The sequence below is a fragment of the Colobus angolensis genome, unplaced genomic scaffold, assembly GCF_000951035.1.
Source record: "Colobus angolensis palliatus isolate OR3802 unplaced genomic scaffold, Cang.pa_1.0 Scaffold168, whole genome shotgun sequence".
In the NCBI taxonomy this organism is placed as follows: Eukaryota; Metazoa; Chordata; class Mammalia; order Primates; family Cercopithecidae; genus Colobus; species Colobus angolensis.
Window position 1 is genome coordinate 4088993 of NW_012114799.1, and position 15508 is coordinate 4104500.

Genomic DNA, 15508 nt, shown 5'->3' on the forward strand with positions numbered 1-15508 from the left:
TATATATATATATTTTTACCTTTTCTTTACCAAACCAGCACAGAAACTAGATTTCATAGAGTATTGGTTAAGAACTGTGTTCCAATCCGGGTTCTGTTGGCTAACTTATTAGAGGACTAGAGGACCTTAGGCAAGTTTCTGGGCCTGAGTTTTTCTGTCTGTAAAGTGGAAACAGCAGTCTATTCTACCTCAGATCGTTGTAAGGATTAGCTGGAATGAGGCAAGTCAAGTCTTCCTACAGAGCTGAGCACACAGGAGGCACCATGCCCACTAACATGGCTGAACCATTTTCTACTAGAAGTTCCTGCATGTGGTAACAAAACACCTAGCAAGCTTTTGCCGCATGCTACCTCATGTTGGAGGGAAGGAGGAGAATCGTTGTCATCCTAATGACTTGGTTCTGAACAGCACAAAATAGTTTGGTGAAGGGGAACAAAAAGATAGGAATATTGGAAGAAAGCTGCCCATTTATAGCCACAGATGGTTGAGTATTCAAATGCGTACCCAAGAGTTCCAAAGTCCAGTGATGGGAATTTGCCTCTGAACAGAAGACTAAGAATGGAGACCTCCAATGAAAGGTGACTTAGCAGGTGATTGTTAAAGAATCGGTACTTTCCACATGTAATTCTTTGATGACAGCTTTTCCGATAATGAGAAGTCAGGAGACTACAAAATCTCCAGCTAAAATTCATGGGGATCAGAGCCTTGGATTTTAGAAGGATGCACAAAAGATGAGTAGAAGGGAGGCACAGAACTAACATGGAAGGTACCTAAAGCTCAGAAATTGCCACCTCTTCCCAAAAAGTCAAGGACAATGAAAAAGAAAGTGTTGTTTCTCTCCACTTTAAGTATTTGAAAGCTTTTCTCAGAATGAACTATGGTGACTCTTTTTCTTTAAATTTTGCCGTGAAACATTTCTAATAAAAGAATTGTATAATGAGCCCCCATGTACCTCTCACCTAGCTTCACCATGATCGACTCACAGCAAGTCATGTTTACTCTTTATCTGCCCTCCGCCCCCAGAATATTGTGAAGGAAATTCAAGACATCTTATTTTTTCATTATTAAAGTATTTCAGTATAGTATGTATCTCTAAGATATGAAGATCTTAAAAAAAAAAAAACCCCACTGCTATTACACCTAAAAATAATTAACAGTAAATTTTTTAATATTGAAATATACAGGGTTAAGATTTCTTAGATTGTCTCAATTTTTTCATTTTATTTAAATAAAGATGCAAATAAGATCCATACATTGTGATTGGGTATATTCTTTAAGTCTCCTTTAATGGGAGCTTATTTGTTAAACCAGGTTATTTATCCTGTAGAGTTGCCCACAGTCTAAATTTTACTAATTGCATAACTGTGGTATTTCTCCAGTAAATATTTTCTGAAGTTGGTAGGTAAGATAAAGCAGCCTGATCAAATTCAGGTTTGATTTTTTGAGTCAGAGTCTCGCTCTGTTGCCCAAACTGGAGTGCAGTGGTGCAATCTTGGCTCACTGCAACCTCCACCTCCCGGTTCAAGCAATTCTCCTGCCTCAGCCTCCCAGGTAGCTGGTATTACAGGTGCACACTACCACGTCTGGCCAATTTTTGTATTTTTAGTAGAGATGGGATTTCACTATGTTGGCCAGGCTGGTCTCAAACTCCTGATCTCAAGTGATCAACCTGTCTCGACCTCCCGAAGTGCTGGGATTACAGGCATGAGCCACCACCACCGGCCCAGGTTTGATTTTTGCAGGACTACTTCATAAGGGGTTTTGAGGTATTGACATCAGGAGGCACATAATGTCCGGTTATCTTGCTTTTTTCTTCATGTTAGCAGCCATTAAGAATAATTGCCTAGACCCATTAGTTCATTAGTACTTGCTAGTGATAGTCTAAGTGTCTTTATGAACACACTTAATTTAAGTATATTTGTTTTCCAGTCCACTGCATTCTATGTTGATGAGTAATGTTATATTGACTAGTGAATATAGCCTGTAAAGACTAAGCTTGGGAATCTCTGAAAAGTCATCTCAGGAACAGACCTAGACAACATCTGCACTAAGCTAGCACCCTCTGTCTTTTCCAGATTTGCTCCTTTTTTAAAGGAAGGCTGTTTCTCACTTTAATTTTTCTAAGTGGAGTTTAGCCTCAGCCTCTGTGCTACTCCATATGCTTTCCCAGCTGAACTCTCAGACCAACCAACTAGATACGTTCCCTGGTGATCAATTTATTCTTGGAGCCCCTGAGGCCTGTAGTCACGCACATGTGGTGTCTAATGGCTTGGTGGATAACTGAGTTAATGGTGTGTGAAGGTGACCTGAAGAAATTTGGAATCAAAACTAATACAGGTTATGGCAAGCTGGTCCTATCATAAATTTGGAATACTTGTATTCTTGCCTAAGTAAGTGTTAGGTGACTCCTTTGGAGAGAAGCTATGTGGTCCTGAGTTCAGAAATTCTGTTAAGGACACAGGAGACCAAATGCCTCCTCTTGTGAACCTTTTATTGAACATGTTCACTTTCCCTTTCTCACATTCAACTGGAATTCAGAAAATATCATCATTTTCTTTTTGCAATTATTCTTTCTAAACTGAGAACGCGAATAACTAGGACAGGCAGGACACTGGTGTGGCTTCATCAGTTTTTCCCAATCCTTCCTGCAGTTTTTTGCACGCCTTCCATTCCACGCATCAGACTGCCACTGGGTCTTCAGTTCGTTTTTGACTGTTGGAGCCATGTCAATGAAAAAATGCTGAGTTTGACCTCTCAATATATGGATACTAATTTATTGATAAAGATGGAGAGTAGAATAATGGTATGTATGGTATACAAATATTACACTGTAAAGAAACACATTCCTATTTTTCTGTGCATCCCCCTTTGAGGTTCACTTTTTAGATCAGGCACCATCTGAGGTGCCAGCAAAACAGCTGCCCTCCAATCAAACCAAACACCAAAGCAAAATCGAACTTCAATTACTTTAAGTCAGAAAATATAGAAAGGAATTATTTTTATTTCAATATATGTTTCTTTTGCTTTCAGAAATTAAGTTGTATTCAAATCACATGGCAGAACACCATAACTGTTTAAAACATAGGACTTCTCCAAAGACTTTAACCTTGTCCTGTGTCTACTGTTATTTGAATGGAGGAGTCTGTCTTAAACACAAATTTAAGTCACATGATGTGTATTCTGTCTGAAAACACATCCCCCTAACCCTCCTGCCCCCAAATCTAACTGAAATATAATGGTCACTGACTTTTGGTAAAAATGGTTGCTGCAGAGTTCCTTTAACATAGCAAGTTATTTGGGCCCAGGTCTCCACTGAAGTGGGTCATATCCAACCTCTCTATATGGTTTCTTTTACTGGATAAATGTTACTTCTTTAGCATCTTTTATGCCAACTCTCAGGCTTTTCCCTCTCTTTGTCTTGTTTCAGACCCTAACGGTCTTCATTTCTTGGACTCCTATTTCTTTTAGCATGTGTCAGTTGAGTAACTTCAGATGCTGTTGATCTAGACTATCTGATCAGGTCCTTGCCCCACTGAAGCTTGGAATCAAGTAAGAGGAGGGGACATATAGAACTCTCAAGCAGTGTTTAACCAGGTGAGAGACAGCAATAAGCAGAGGATTAAGGCTCCATTGGCTGGGGATGGGGATTGAGTGCTGAGAGAGTTGAGGAAGTAGGTGGTGCTGTTAGTGATCTGCTTCAAAAGGGGTCTTACCTAGGGTGGTAAACGGCAGGATGGCATTTCTAAGCAGGAGAGAGTCTCTTGAACAAAGACTGGAAACTACAGTTAGTTAGCCTTGGCTGAGTGTTTGGGCTGTGTGATAAAGTACCATAGACTAGGTGACTTGTAAATAGCAGAAATTTATTTCTCACAGTCCTGGAGGCTGAAAGCCTGAGCTCAGAGTGCCAGTATGGTTGGGTTCTGGTGAGGGCCCTCTTCTAGGTTATAGACAGCCAATGTCTTATCCTCACCTGGTGGAAAGAGTGAGCTAGATCTCTGGTCTCTTCTTAAAAGGGCACTATTCCTATACATGAGGACTTCACCCTTGTGACCTCTTTACTTCCCACAGGCCCAACCTTCTAGTACCATCATGGGGGGCATAAGGATTTCAACAGCGGGGATATGAATTTTGGGGGAAACAGACAATTAGTCTAACAACCCTGGACATGGGATGGAGAAGAAAGACTTGGCTAGAAGAGAACCATAAGGTTGAGAAGTCATGAGAAGAATCCTTTGTAGTTTGAGTCACTTAACCACATTATCTCATGTGATCCTTTGGGCCTCTCCAGGAGGGAGGGTAGTTATTACCTGAAGAGTCCAGGCGCAGGTGGGTGAAACCACTTCCCAAGGGCATATAGCCAGCAAAGGGTGATGTCAGAGTTCGAAATCCTGATTTCCTGGCTCTGGGTCCTTCTCCCTGTTTCTTATAGACACACCTCTCTATAGGGTGTGTCATGTTGGCATTGGTAACAGGGCAGAGGTTCAGCACTCACAGGCTGCCGCAGAAATCGGGGAGAGTACGTAGAAAGGGAGAGATTTTCCGAAACCATTGATGAGTATGAGACCTCAGCTTTGCTTTACCAGTGTTTTTTAATTGTTCCTGTTTTCAAACTGCTGCTTGCAAATTAGACACTTCAGCTGCTTTTCCTTTCAAATATGTTTGTTTGCAGCATTTCAGATTCGAAGGCACTCTAATTAGGCTGATCACTTTTATTTTGCTATCTTCATGTTTTTAAGAAACCAGGCATGAGGTGAATAAAATTCAAGAGGCGTGTGATTTATTTTGAGGAGAGGGATGGAGAGGATATTTTTAGCTTCTGTCTTAAAAATCAGCTCTTCATTTAAAGCCTGGTGATCAGGTGTCCTTTAAAGGGACCTTACACTGCTATACCTGAATCGGAATCTCAGTCTGTACACCTCAAATACAAAGAGATCGTGCCTAGAATTTAGAAGTTTGTTCTTAGCTTGGTGGGAGCAGGAGAAGGAAGGAGCCCAAGAGAGTCTTATGTTTTAAGTGGCCTGGTTTGTCACATGTCAGGTCCCAGCCTACAACAACAGCTTGTTGACACTAGGTATTCTGAGGGGAGAGATCATGTACATTATTACCAGTGGACACATCCATCATCATGAAGCCATGGGTATTAATGCATACGGCAGGGGGCTGAGTGCCTCAGCAAGGAAATTTAGCTAGCACAGCCCTACAACTAGAGCTTAAAACTAGAAATGCACCTTAGTGATGTGGCGTAGTGGAAACCAGCCTGTGCCGTCCCACCCAAAAGGTGGCACCCCTGGGTCAGTGGGCCCAGCATCAAGGACAGGAAGCCCTTTGGTGAGGGATGGGTCTGCCCCATACCACACTAAGGCATTACGTCCTCTGAGGTCCATGGTGTGCCCTATCTCGGCCATAACTAAGTGCTGGGTAGAGCTCTTTCAGAGGCATGAGCCTTGGGGAGAGCGAGTGTATGAGAGAAAGAATATGCCTTCACATAATAATTTAAAAATCTCATTTATTTCTGTGAATACCCATGTGAGATAATAGGGCAGATTTAATATTCCTTCATTTTACAGATAAGAAAACTGAACCTTGGGAACGTGCCGAAGTCCCATAAGAAGTTAGTCAGAGAACTAGAATAAAAACACAGATTACTTCATTCTTGACCCTAAACTGCCTGCTAAATTTTACACAAATATGGATAGGGCCCCAGAAAAGGCCAGATTACCTCAGATCAGTGTGGGAGGGCTGGCCTGCCTGTGTAAAGGCTATTTATGGACAGAGACCAATTCTCCAATCTCCACTCTGAGTAATGAATGCCACCCCTTCTGTGAGACTGCTGGTAAGAGCTGCCAAGCATAAGGATCTTCGAAAAGTCTTGTCTTTTTGAAGCAGTGCTGTTTACCCGCGTATAATTCTTATAACAATGAGCGCTTCCTGGCACATTAAATTATGTCTTATTTGGAGTCTCATCCCCCTTGCAGACAGTGAAATCAAGAGCTGGGACGGCACCAAGAAGGGGCATTGTGACCTGACTGAATCTGGCTGTCCTCGTGTCCCCAGAGAGGTGCCTTTTATTATCTATTGGGGTTTCAAAGAGAGGAACATCTCCAAATACTACTCTAGAATCATATGATTAATTCTTTTACAGTAAGTTAAGCACTGAGTGAAATTGTTTCAGCCCTTGACTCTGCTGCCATGCTTCTCCACAACATGGTGGCCTGGTCTCGTGTTTTATGTAATTCAGAACCAACCTAGTGGAGCTGTCCTGGTTGCCCTCCCCCGCCCCCACCACCTGCTGCTTTGGAAGGATCCAGGGAAAAGCACACGCGTGTTGAGTGGAGTATAAACTCCTTCCTTATGTGTGGTGCATTGAATTCAGGCTGCCCTTTTTATTCCTGACTGTGAGAGGCTGGCAGGAAGGTAAGGCCCTTGGGATGAAAGCTGAAGGTGTGTACCATCCCATAGAAGTGGGCCCTGCCTCACACACCGTTTTCCCTTTCTGGTTTTCCAGTGAAACTGGGCCTTCTCCACTCATCCCACCTCCCAGATTTCTACACAATTACTATATATGAGACGTGCCCATTGGAGCTGCCAAATGTGATTTTGCAGACAGGTCTTATCTTTCTCCCTTGGTTGTAAGATAATTACAAGTAGAAAAGTTGGAAATTACAAGAAAGCAATTACTTTTCATTCAGGCCTGCAGAAATTGTGTTCTGCCAGTCATTGTGTGTGTTCTTATTTTTATATTTTGCTTCATATGAAAAAAAAACTTTTTGAAATTAATTTTTAAAATGTTTCTTGACCAGCTGAGTAAAGATCAATTGACATCTACTACTGTCCTTTAACATGAATCTATGAAGAGTGTTATTTTGATGGAATCCCTCACAGATTTACAGCAGTTAATACTGGAAAACACAAAATGTAATGTTACTCCTTACTAAGAGAGACCAATATATAGATAGAATTCTTCCCCCTTCTTGTTACAAAGGAATACGCTAAAGTGATTTAAAAGTATTAAGGTACTACTTTATATTTTTCATATTATTTTTAATTTATTCTTTACTGATGCGATTGGGTGGTACTTGGCCTCTGTGCTTTGGTTCCTGGCCTTTGGGGCCTCAGTTTGATTGTCGGAGAAGCCCCATCACACCCACTGCCAGTGTGACCATGCAGTGTTCCAAAATTCTTCCCTGACTACTCTCACAGGATGGTCCTGTAATAATAGCAGACACTTCTCCCTTGCCTTTAAACAGAATCTGGCCAAAGCGCATCAAGGCATCCCCTCCTCCCTTTCAAGAAAGGATATTCAGTCCATGATTTCCTGACCCTTTTGGGATTCTATGAAACATGCAATTTCAGTTTGCCAAGGCAAAACCTTCCACTGTGACAGCCCTCTTTGTCACTAAACAGTCTGTTTTCTGTGGTTCCACCCAGATAGGTGGAAAACAGAAAGCTCATGGAGGAGTCTGCTGACACATTTGGGCTGTGGTGGTGTGTTTTCAACCTATCAGCCTGTTTTCTGCATGGTAGTATAGCTGGTGGATTTTGTTGCTTTAGGACCACGTCCATCAGAGTAGATGAAGGAACATCATTATCCATAAGTGACTGCATTTGCACTGAGGAAAAGAGAAACCAGCTCTGCAATTTGAAGGCCTCCTGCCCTTCTTAAAGCAGAAAGGAGTTGTGTCAAAGCATTTCTTGTTTTCACAAACTGGCTGGTGGTTCCCCAGGGTCCTTTAGGAGCCGTTCGTTAAATGGCAGAAAGCTCTGTGCTAAGGCAGAGAAAATCCTGAAAAACAAAAGTGCTGGAAAATAGAGACCACACTGAGCAGTTGAGACTGAGAGATGTAGAGTGGGCATAAGCACTGGTTCCACATGGGCAGTGATGTGAAGGTGCTAGCCAGCTCAGGACTCTCATATCTAGCTTGTCCCATTTTATGCCTTTGGAGTAGTATTAGCACCTTGTTTTTGAAAGCAAGGGTACATACTTAAACATATTTTAAATGCATTTTATTCCCAATGCTGGCTCAGCACTGCACACGTAATAGTTGTCTAAAAGAACCGTGAAGTGGTATTACTTCCTATTTATAGATGAGAAATTTGCCATCAAGTTGCAAATACAGGACTGATTGCTCTTTCCGTACCACTCATTTAGCCTCAGAAATCTGCCTATGTCTGTCTTTGAAGCGGAAACAAAATTCTTACCTAATTGGACAGTAGAGAATAATAAGTAAAGTGCTGTGGCTATTCTTTCCTCCCGTTCCTTCCCCCAGATAGGCAAATTCTAGACCCACTCAGTATCATACTTGAGACCCATTGCCCAACATGAATCCTAATTTATACCAGATGAGCCCAAGCGAAGACTAAATGTGGAGGCCAGTACATGAAAGAAAGCAGACTCCCTTCTTTTTAGTGCCCGTGGGCCCATAGGTGGACCACAGACTGGGCTGGAAACAAGAGAGCAAGGTTTCCCTTATTGAGCCATTGCAATCGTTGAGCACCATCTTTTCTCCTAGAGAGGTAAGGGTTTGGGAAGGAAGAGGCAGTGGTGAACAGGCTTTGAGATTCTTAGCCTCCAAAGGTTTTTCAGAGCCCCACAAGGTTTGAGTGGGACACAGGAAGGACCACCGCCATACATATATACCTTGACCTTGGGTGGTTACTTGAGGTAAATGAGCCAAGGACTACAGAGACTTTAAATTGTTCTGAAATGTAAATTAGTTCACTTACACAGCTGAAATTCACAGAGATTTGCATTTTAGAACTTACCTCCAATCTTGGAATAAAAGAATTTTTCATCTTTGTTGAATTTTAGACTTCAGGAGCAAGCAGATGAGGTAGTTTCTTTTTGTCTCTCTCTCCTCTTATTCTTTTTTGTTTGCTTTGCAATTCCTAAGTGAACGTGGTACTTAGGAGCAATATAAAAAGGAGGATGAATCAACTATAAAATATACCTTTTAAGTTTTACAACTCTGTTTTTATTTTGGTTTTGATTAGAATACACACTTAGGTAGTTGTGGACTTTAAGCTCATTTGCTGGAAGCAGATGGAAAGTGAAGGAATGTGCCGTGTCCGAGATCCATGTTTCCCACAAGTCCATAAGTACCCTGTGGTCTGTGTGCCTGCCCTCTTTGTTTTTCTCACTCAGCTGGTATGTATTTACTGAGCACTCGTCCTGTGCCAGGCCTCTGCCGAGCCTACTGGTTCTGCCCTGGAGAAGTTCGCAGTTCCAGCCATCTGGGAACATCCAGTGACAGTACAGCCCACGCAGGAAGATGGTTAAGGCACAGAGGAGACAACAATGACCTTCACCTGGGTGGATCCAGGACTGCCTGCTTGTAAAAGAAGAAGAGGCAGGAGTCCATCCAGAAGAAAAGGAGGGAGGAGGGAAGGGTCTTTTGGGCTTTGGCAGTGGCAGGCCAGGTGTGAGAGAGCAGGAGAGGTTTGGGAATGAGGGATAAGTTAAGTGTAGGCAGAGACCTTAAGCAGGTGGCAGAGGGAATAGTTGGGGTTAAAGCCGGAGAGCTTGCAGAAGCCCAGATTGTGAAGTGCCTTGTATGCAGTACTGGGAAGCCCTTTATATAGGGGAACAAAACTTTGAGTTTTGGAAACTAGTGACAATAAGGAGGATGGGTTGAAGGGGTGAGAACCTACAGACAATGTCTTAGCCCACAGCCTCTAGGAAGCAGGGCCTGAGACAAAGACTAAAATGCCAGTATTTTGCTGCAGAGGGTGTTGCAAACCCAGGGCAGCAACGATTAAGGAAAAGGGAAATGCAGGGTAACAGACGGTGTGCCTGACCGTGCTAGCTGCTGCCTCACCGGGGCCACAGAGACACAGCAGCACATTGGGCTACCTGGACTCTCCCCAAAGGCCTGCAAGGAGGAGCTCTACCTTGGAATAGTCTGGAAGAGAGAAAGGAGGTGGGTTTTATTTGCCCTGCTCCTTCCTGTGTCCTGTTTGCCACCAACCTTGGTTCACCTCACAGAGATCTAAAGCCCCTATAGTTCTGTGATGCTGTTTAGGAAGGAGGGCCCCATCACCCCATCCCATGGTAAGATTATTCCCCATCTGGCAGCACAGGGCAGCCTGGCTTGTGTGAGCACTGACTGAAAAAGAGAGGAGCAGGGGCAGTCTGAACGCGCTCCTAAGGAGCACGCCACTGTTGAGACAACGAGCCCAGCCCAGACATTACAGTAACAGTTCATGCAGAAGGGGGCTGGCAGAGCAAATGCAGGTGACCTGTAGTGGAGGGAGGTTTACAAGATCTTCATTCTGTGCAGTTGACAGCCCCAGCCTCAACTTTTCTAGGAGTTACATTACAGTAACAGTAAAGGACTCCCTTGGCTGGTTCTGGTCAAGGCATACTCTATGGCCTTGTGTTTCTTAAATAAAAAACAAGATTCATTATTATATGTTTGTAAAACCGTGTAACAGGCCAGTTTCAATATTTGTAGGGAAAGAGGAGAAGCCGCTACAGGCTGAGTATACCTTACCCAAAATGCTTGGGACCAGAAGTGTTTTTGATTTTGACAAGTCATAAGATGCTGCATGAATGAGGGGAAATGATGTCCAGGAGAAATACGTATGTCTGCAGTGGGGAGCAGGGGCGTTACTGGGGAGGATACTACTATTCACCAAAGAACATTCCTATACCCTAATTCACCAACTAAAAAGGAAGTTGGAGATCAAAGAGATATCTGCATTCCCATGTTTATTGCAGCACTGTCTACAATAGCCAAGATACAGAATCGGCCTGAGTGTCCATCGGCAGATAAATGGATAAGGAAAATGTGTACATTCACAATGGAATATGATTCAGCCATTTAAAAAAATTGCAGCAACATGGATGGAACTGAAGATCATTATGTTAAGTGAAATAAGCCACACACAGTTGTGGAATGTTCACACTCCTATGCAAGAGCTAAAAAGGTGGCCCTCATGGAGGTAGAAAACAGAATGATAGATACCAGAGGCTGGGAAAAGGGGTAGGTGGGAATAAAGAGTGGTGAGTTAATGTACAAACATACAGTTGGATAGAAGGAATAAGTTGTAGTGTTCAATAGTAGACTAGGGTGACGATAGTTACCAACAGTATATTGTGTATTTCAGATTAGCTAGAAGAAAGGACTTGAAATGTTCCCAACACAAAGAAATGATAAATGTTTGAGGTGATGGATACCCTAAATACCCTGATTTGATCATCACATGTAGTATGCATGTATTGAAATATCACATATACCCCATAAACATGTACAATTATGTATCAATTTAAAAATGTTTTAAAATAAGTTGGGGAAAGCTTCTGATTCTCTGGTTCTGCATTCTACCACTCCCCCCTGCTGTGGACTTACAGGAGTGTTGCATAGATTGAATTGTTTTTCTAAAGCTCTCTCTCCAAGCTCTAAATATCTTATGACTGGTTCTGAACATGTACCTGCCTCCAGCTACGACCATAAACAGCTGAAGAGACACTGACAACACTGCTCATTGACTCCAGCATGCGTTCTCCTTTCTGTTTGTATCTCCTCCCCCTAAATGAGCTTAGGTAGATTTAAATTTTAATCAGTTAGATCAGTTGTTCTCAATGGGAATTTACATTGAACTAGAGAATAAAAGCATTAGGGGGGCTGCTGGTTGCTTAGCTGGAACCTTTGGGCGACAGAGGTGGTTGCATGCTGTGATGTGATACTCAGTGTAAGCCCTTTTTGACTGCGTCTCCAGAGATCTGTTGGTGATAAAGTTTTTGGAGCAGATAATTTTCTTTGACCTTAGTCTCTTAAATTGGAGAAGGAAAGCTTTCTAAGAAGTGATCTTGATCCAGTTCTTAGATCAGTGGGATATCCAGGTCTATGGTGGTGACCTATGGTCAGCTTCACCCTGGGCCTGGATGACCAAAGTAAGGAAGGGAAGGGGGAGTGTATGCTGGAAAATGTCTCTCACCTCTAACCCCCTCCCCACTTTGAGCCTTCCCATGCGTAGGGGAAAGGCAGACAAGGACACCTTTGATTTTAAAAATCCTGAATATCCTGTATCTTAAACACAAAAGATAAGAGTGTCTGTGAAGACAGAAGGGGATCCTTTGAGCCCCTTGATGGCAGTAACTGAACCTTGAACCCTGGAGAAGAGGAGACCAATTTGATATTATGGAGGCAGAATATACAGGACTGTGTGACTAATTCAACATGTGTGTCCATGGAGCCTGAAGGGGACAGAACCACAGGTGCAAATCTGGTGTAGGTACTTGGCTGTGAGTTTCGTATGAAAGCCTTCTGGGGCACCTTTACCTGGAATAGATAGCGTGGTTCATCTTCACTAGGATTCTACTCAGAGCTCTTACAAGTGGGAACAAGAGACCTGAGGTAGAAGTACCTAATTGTTACATCAATGTCAAAGGCTCAAGTTACACTTGAAACATTTTTTCCCCTCTAATCAGCTGTTGAGATTTTCACGTTTGTGAAATTAGTAAATCCTTTCTGAAGGTAATCTCTAGTTTTGGATTTTACCATGCCTAAAAGTAAGTTCATATACTTTATTAGTCTTTACATATACCTCTTTATATTTGCCTGAACTTACCCCCTTGTTATACTTTAAGAAGCCCCAGCCTTTTCTGGGATTTAATGGCAATACATATGTAATCTAGTACCTTGTTACTTTCCCAGGCATTTAGTCTGGGAACCCTAATCTTGAGTCTGTCTACAGTGGATATTTTTCTCTAGGACAGGAACCAAATGGGCCATTTACTGGTCTGCCCTGTAGGTCACCACAGACATAGCCTAGGGGTCTTTGGCCCATCTTCAGTAGTTGGCAACTGACTTTTTAGGCAAAATGCCTCCTTTTGTGTAAAGGAGAGATGCCTGTCCCCACCTGCAGCCCCCAATTCCTGCTTTAAGGCCAGCAAGCTGTCCCGAGAGGTCTCCTTGTAGATGAGTGAAATCCACCCAGAGAAACTCAAGTAAAAATATAGGGTGGGGTCTGGGAAGAGCTGCGTTTATTATAAGGATCCAGAGGGACCTGGGAATTTAGGATAGGGAACCACTGGGTGGGATCGGAACCAGAGCAGCTCTAGGCCCTAGTTTTTCTCCTCTGTCTCTCTGCTTTCTTTTCCCACTCTCTTCTCTCTCCTTCCTTCTCCTTATTCTCATTCTACTCCTCTTTTCTTTCTCTCTCTCTCTGCGTCATGCTTGCAGTGGTGATGTTTTGGTTGTAGTCCCGTTCTTGGGTCCCTCTTATTACCGACTGTCTGTGTCTTCCCCTCTCCTTTAGCCCTTACTTGGTTCTTTTCCCACCCAACCCGCCGAAACTGGCAACCAGTTTCCTCAGAACTTGTTATCTGGCTCGTAATTGCCCAGACTTCAACGCTCAAATGACCTTTTTGCTCTAAAGCCAGTGGCCATCTGGCAGTAATCTCCCAGTATAAAGGATTCTGAGTTCCCAAGAGAGCATCTGGTTGGCTCCCTTTGCCTTCCTGAGCCTGCTACATCATTCCTGGGCTGCTGGCCAGCCTAGGATTGGGTCCCCTCAGGTCAGACACACCCTGGGCTGGTTAGCAGCCAGCAGTGGGGCAGGGTAACAGAGCCCCCTGCCTACTTAACAGGAGCTGTGGGTGGGGGCAGGAGTTACCAGATACATCTAGCACAATGAACCATATCCTAGAACCCTTCAAACTAACATATGCCAGGTAGGTGTAAGCGTCTGTACTAATTTAAAAGTATACATTTCTAAGGTAATGAATTCAGCATCTTGTGGCCATACCAGACATGGCATGGAATTAAACTTTCAGTCCCACTCTTCATTTTATTCATATGTTAGGGTGGCAAGGGTGGTCTTGCTTGTTGCAAACAAAGTCATCCTGGTACATGAAATGAAGAATGTGGACTGTGCAGTTTTCCCAGTCATGAAGACTTTTGATACATTACTTGAAATGTTGCCCCTGAAGTTGAAGGTCTTTGGTAATATCACCAGGGCAGTGAATGGCAGAGACCAGATCATGAATTGCTTCATTTACAGACTGCCTCCAGGCTTCCCTGCACTCTGGCTGCTGATACCACACCCCTGTGTCCCTTGTGGTCTTCAGTCACAAAACCAGCTATTAGATTTGCCTGGAGTGTCTGAAAACAGGCTTAGAATGAGGAAACCTTGTCCTACTTTTATACAACTGGAAAACATTACAGAACTTGACTTTTTGAAAATTTCCCAAAAAAAGGAAAAACCCACAAACCCCAGCTTGTACAGTTGAGTTACTGGGAAACCCAGAGGTAGAAAAAGTGAACTTGCTTCCAGTTCACAGGTGGTTTTGATTTAGAAAATGTGCCTCAAAATTCAGTGCCTACAAATACATGAAAAGGGGTTTGGTTTTGCTTCTAACACTGTAAGTAAGACTACTCTTGAATGTTTCAGAGCTCATCAAAATTGACATTTATTCTCTTTTTCTACTTTTATCTACCTGAGTATTCTCATTATCTCTCCAGCTGTGAGAAACTCTCATCTTCCCATGATCCCAATTTAGGTGGGATCCAGTTCTGACAACATGAGTTAAGCATCACTAGAAACATTGGCAAGAGCTGGGGATGTTTGTATTCCTCTGGGACAGCTTAGCATCTCTGGGTAAATATTCCAGTCCAACTGACTGCCTTCCCCAGGCTGTCCTTCCCCAAACTTCCTCTCATAGAGGTAGTAAGAGCCAAAAGCAACTGTTAGGTCCCTGGTAATTTAGAAAGCAAGGATGATACTTCAAAACAGTTGGCTATATAATGTATTTCTTCTTGCAAAATTATACAGTTGGTATTCAGTAATATGTTGCCATATAATGTATTTCTTCTTACATAATTATATAATGGCCATATGACTGTTTATGTCCTCAAAGTCCAACCAGATTACTTTTTTTTTTTAATACTTTAAGTTCTAGGGTACATGTGCACAACGTGCAGGTTTATTACGTATGTATACATGTGCCATGTTGGTGTGCTGCACCCATTAACTCATCATTTACATTAGGCGTATCTCCTAATGCTATCCCTCCCCACCCCCTCCCCACAATAGGACCCGGTATGTGATGTTCCCCTTCCTGTGTCCAAGTGATCTCATTGTTCAGTTCCCACCTATGAGTGAGAACATGCAGTATTTGGTTTTCTGTTCTTGCGATAGTTTGCTGAGAATGATGGTTTCCAGCTGCATCCATGTCCTTACAAAGGACGTGAAGTTATCCTTTTTTATGGCTGCATAGCATTCCATGGTATATATGTGCAACATTTTCTTAATCCATTCTGCCACTGATGGACATTTGGGTTGGTTCCAAGTCTTTGCTATTGTGAATAGTGCCGCAGTAAACATACGTGTGCGTGTGCATGTGTCTTTATAGCAGCATGACTTAATAATCCTTTGGGTATATCCCCAGTAATGGGGTGGCTGGGTCAAATGTATTTCTAATTCTAGATCCTTGAGGAATCGCCACACTGTCTTCCACAATGCTTGAACTAGTTTACAGTTCCACCAACAGTGTAAAAGTGTTCCT

General features: G+C 42.9%; 1 protein-coding gene across 1 annotated transcript in view; it reads left to right on the forward strand.

Moving 5' to 3' along the window:
* The window catches only part of MGAT5 (mannosyl (alpha-1,6-)-glycoprotein beta-1,6-N-acetyl-glucosaminyltransferase), a 214620-nt gene that overhangs the window by 146933 nt on the left and 52179 nt on the right, over positions 1-15508 (forward strand). The window lies entirely within an intron of this gene.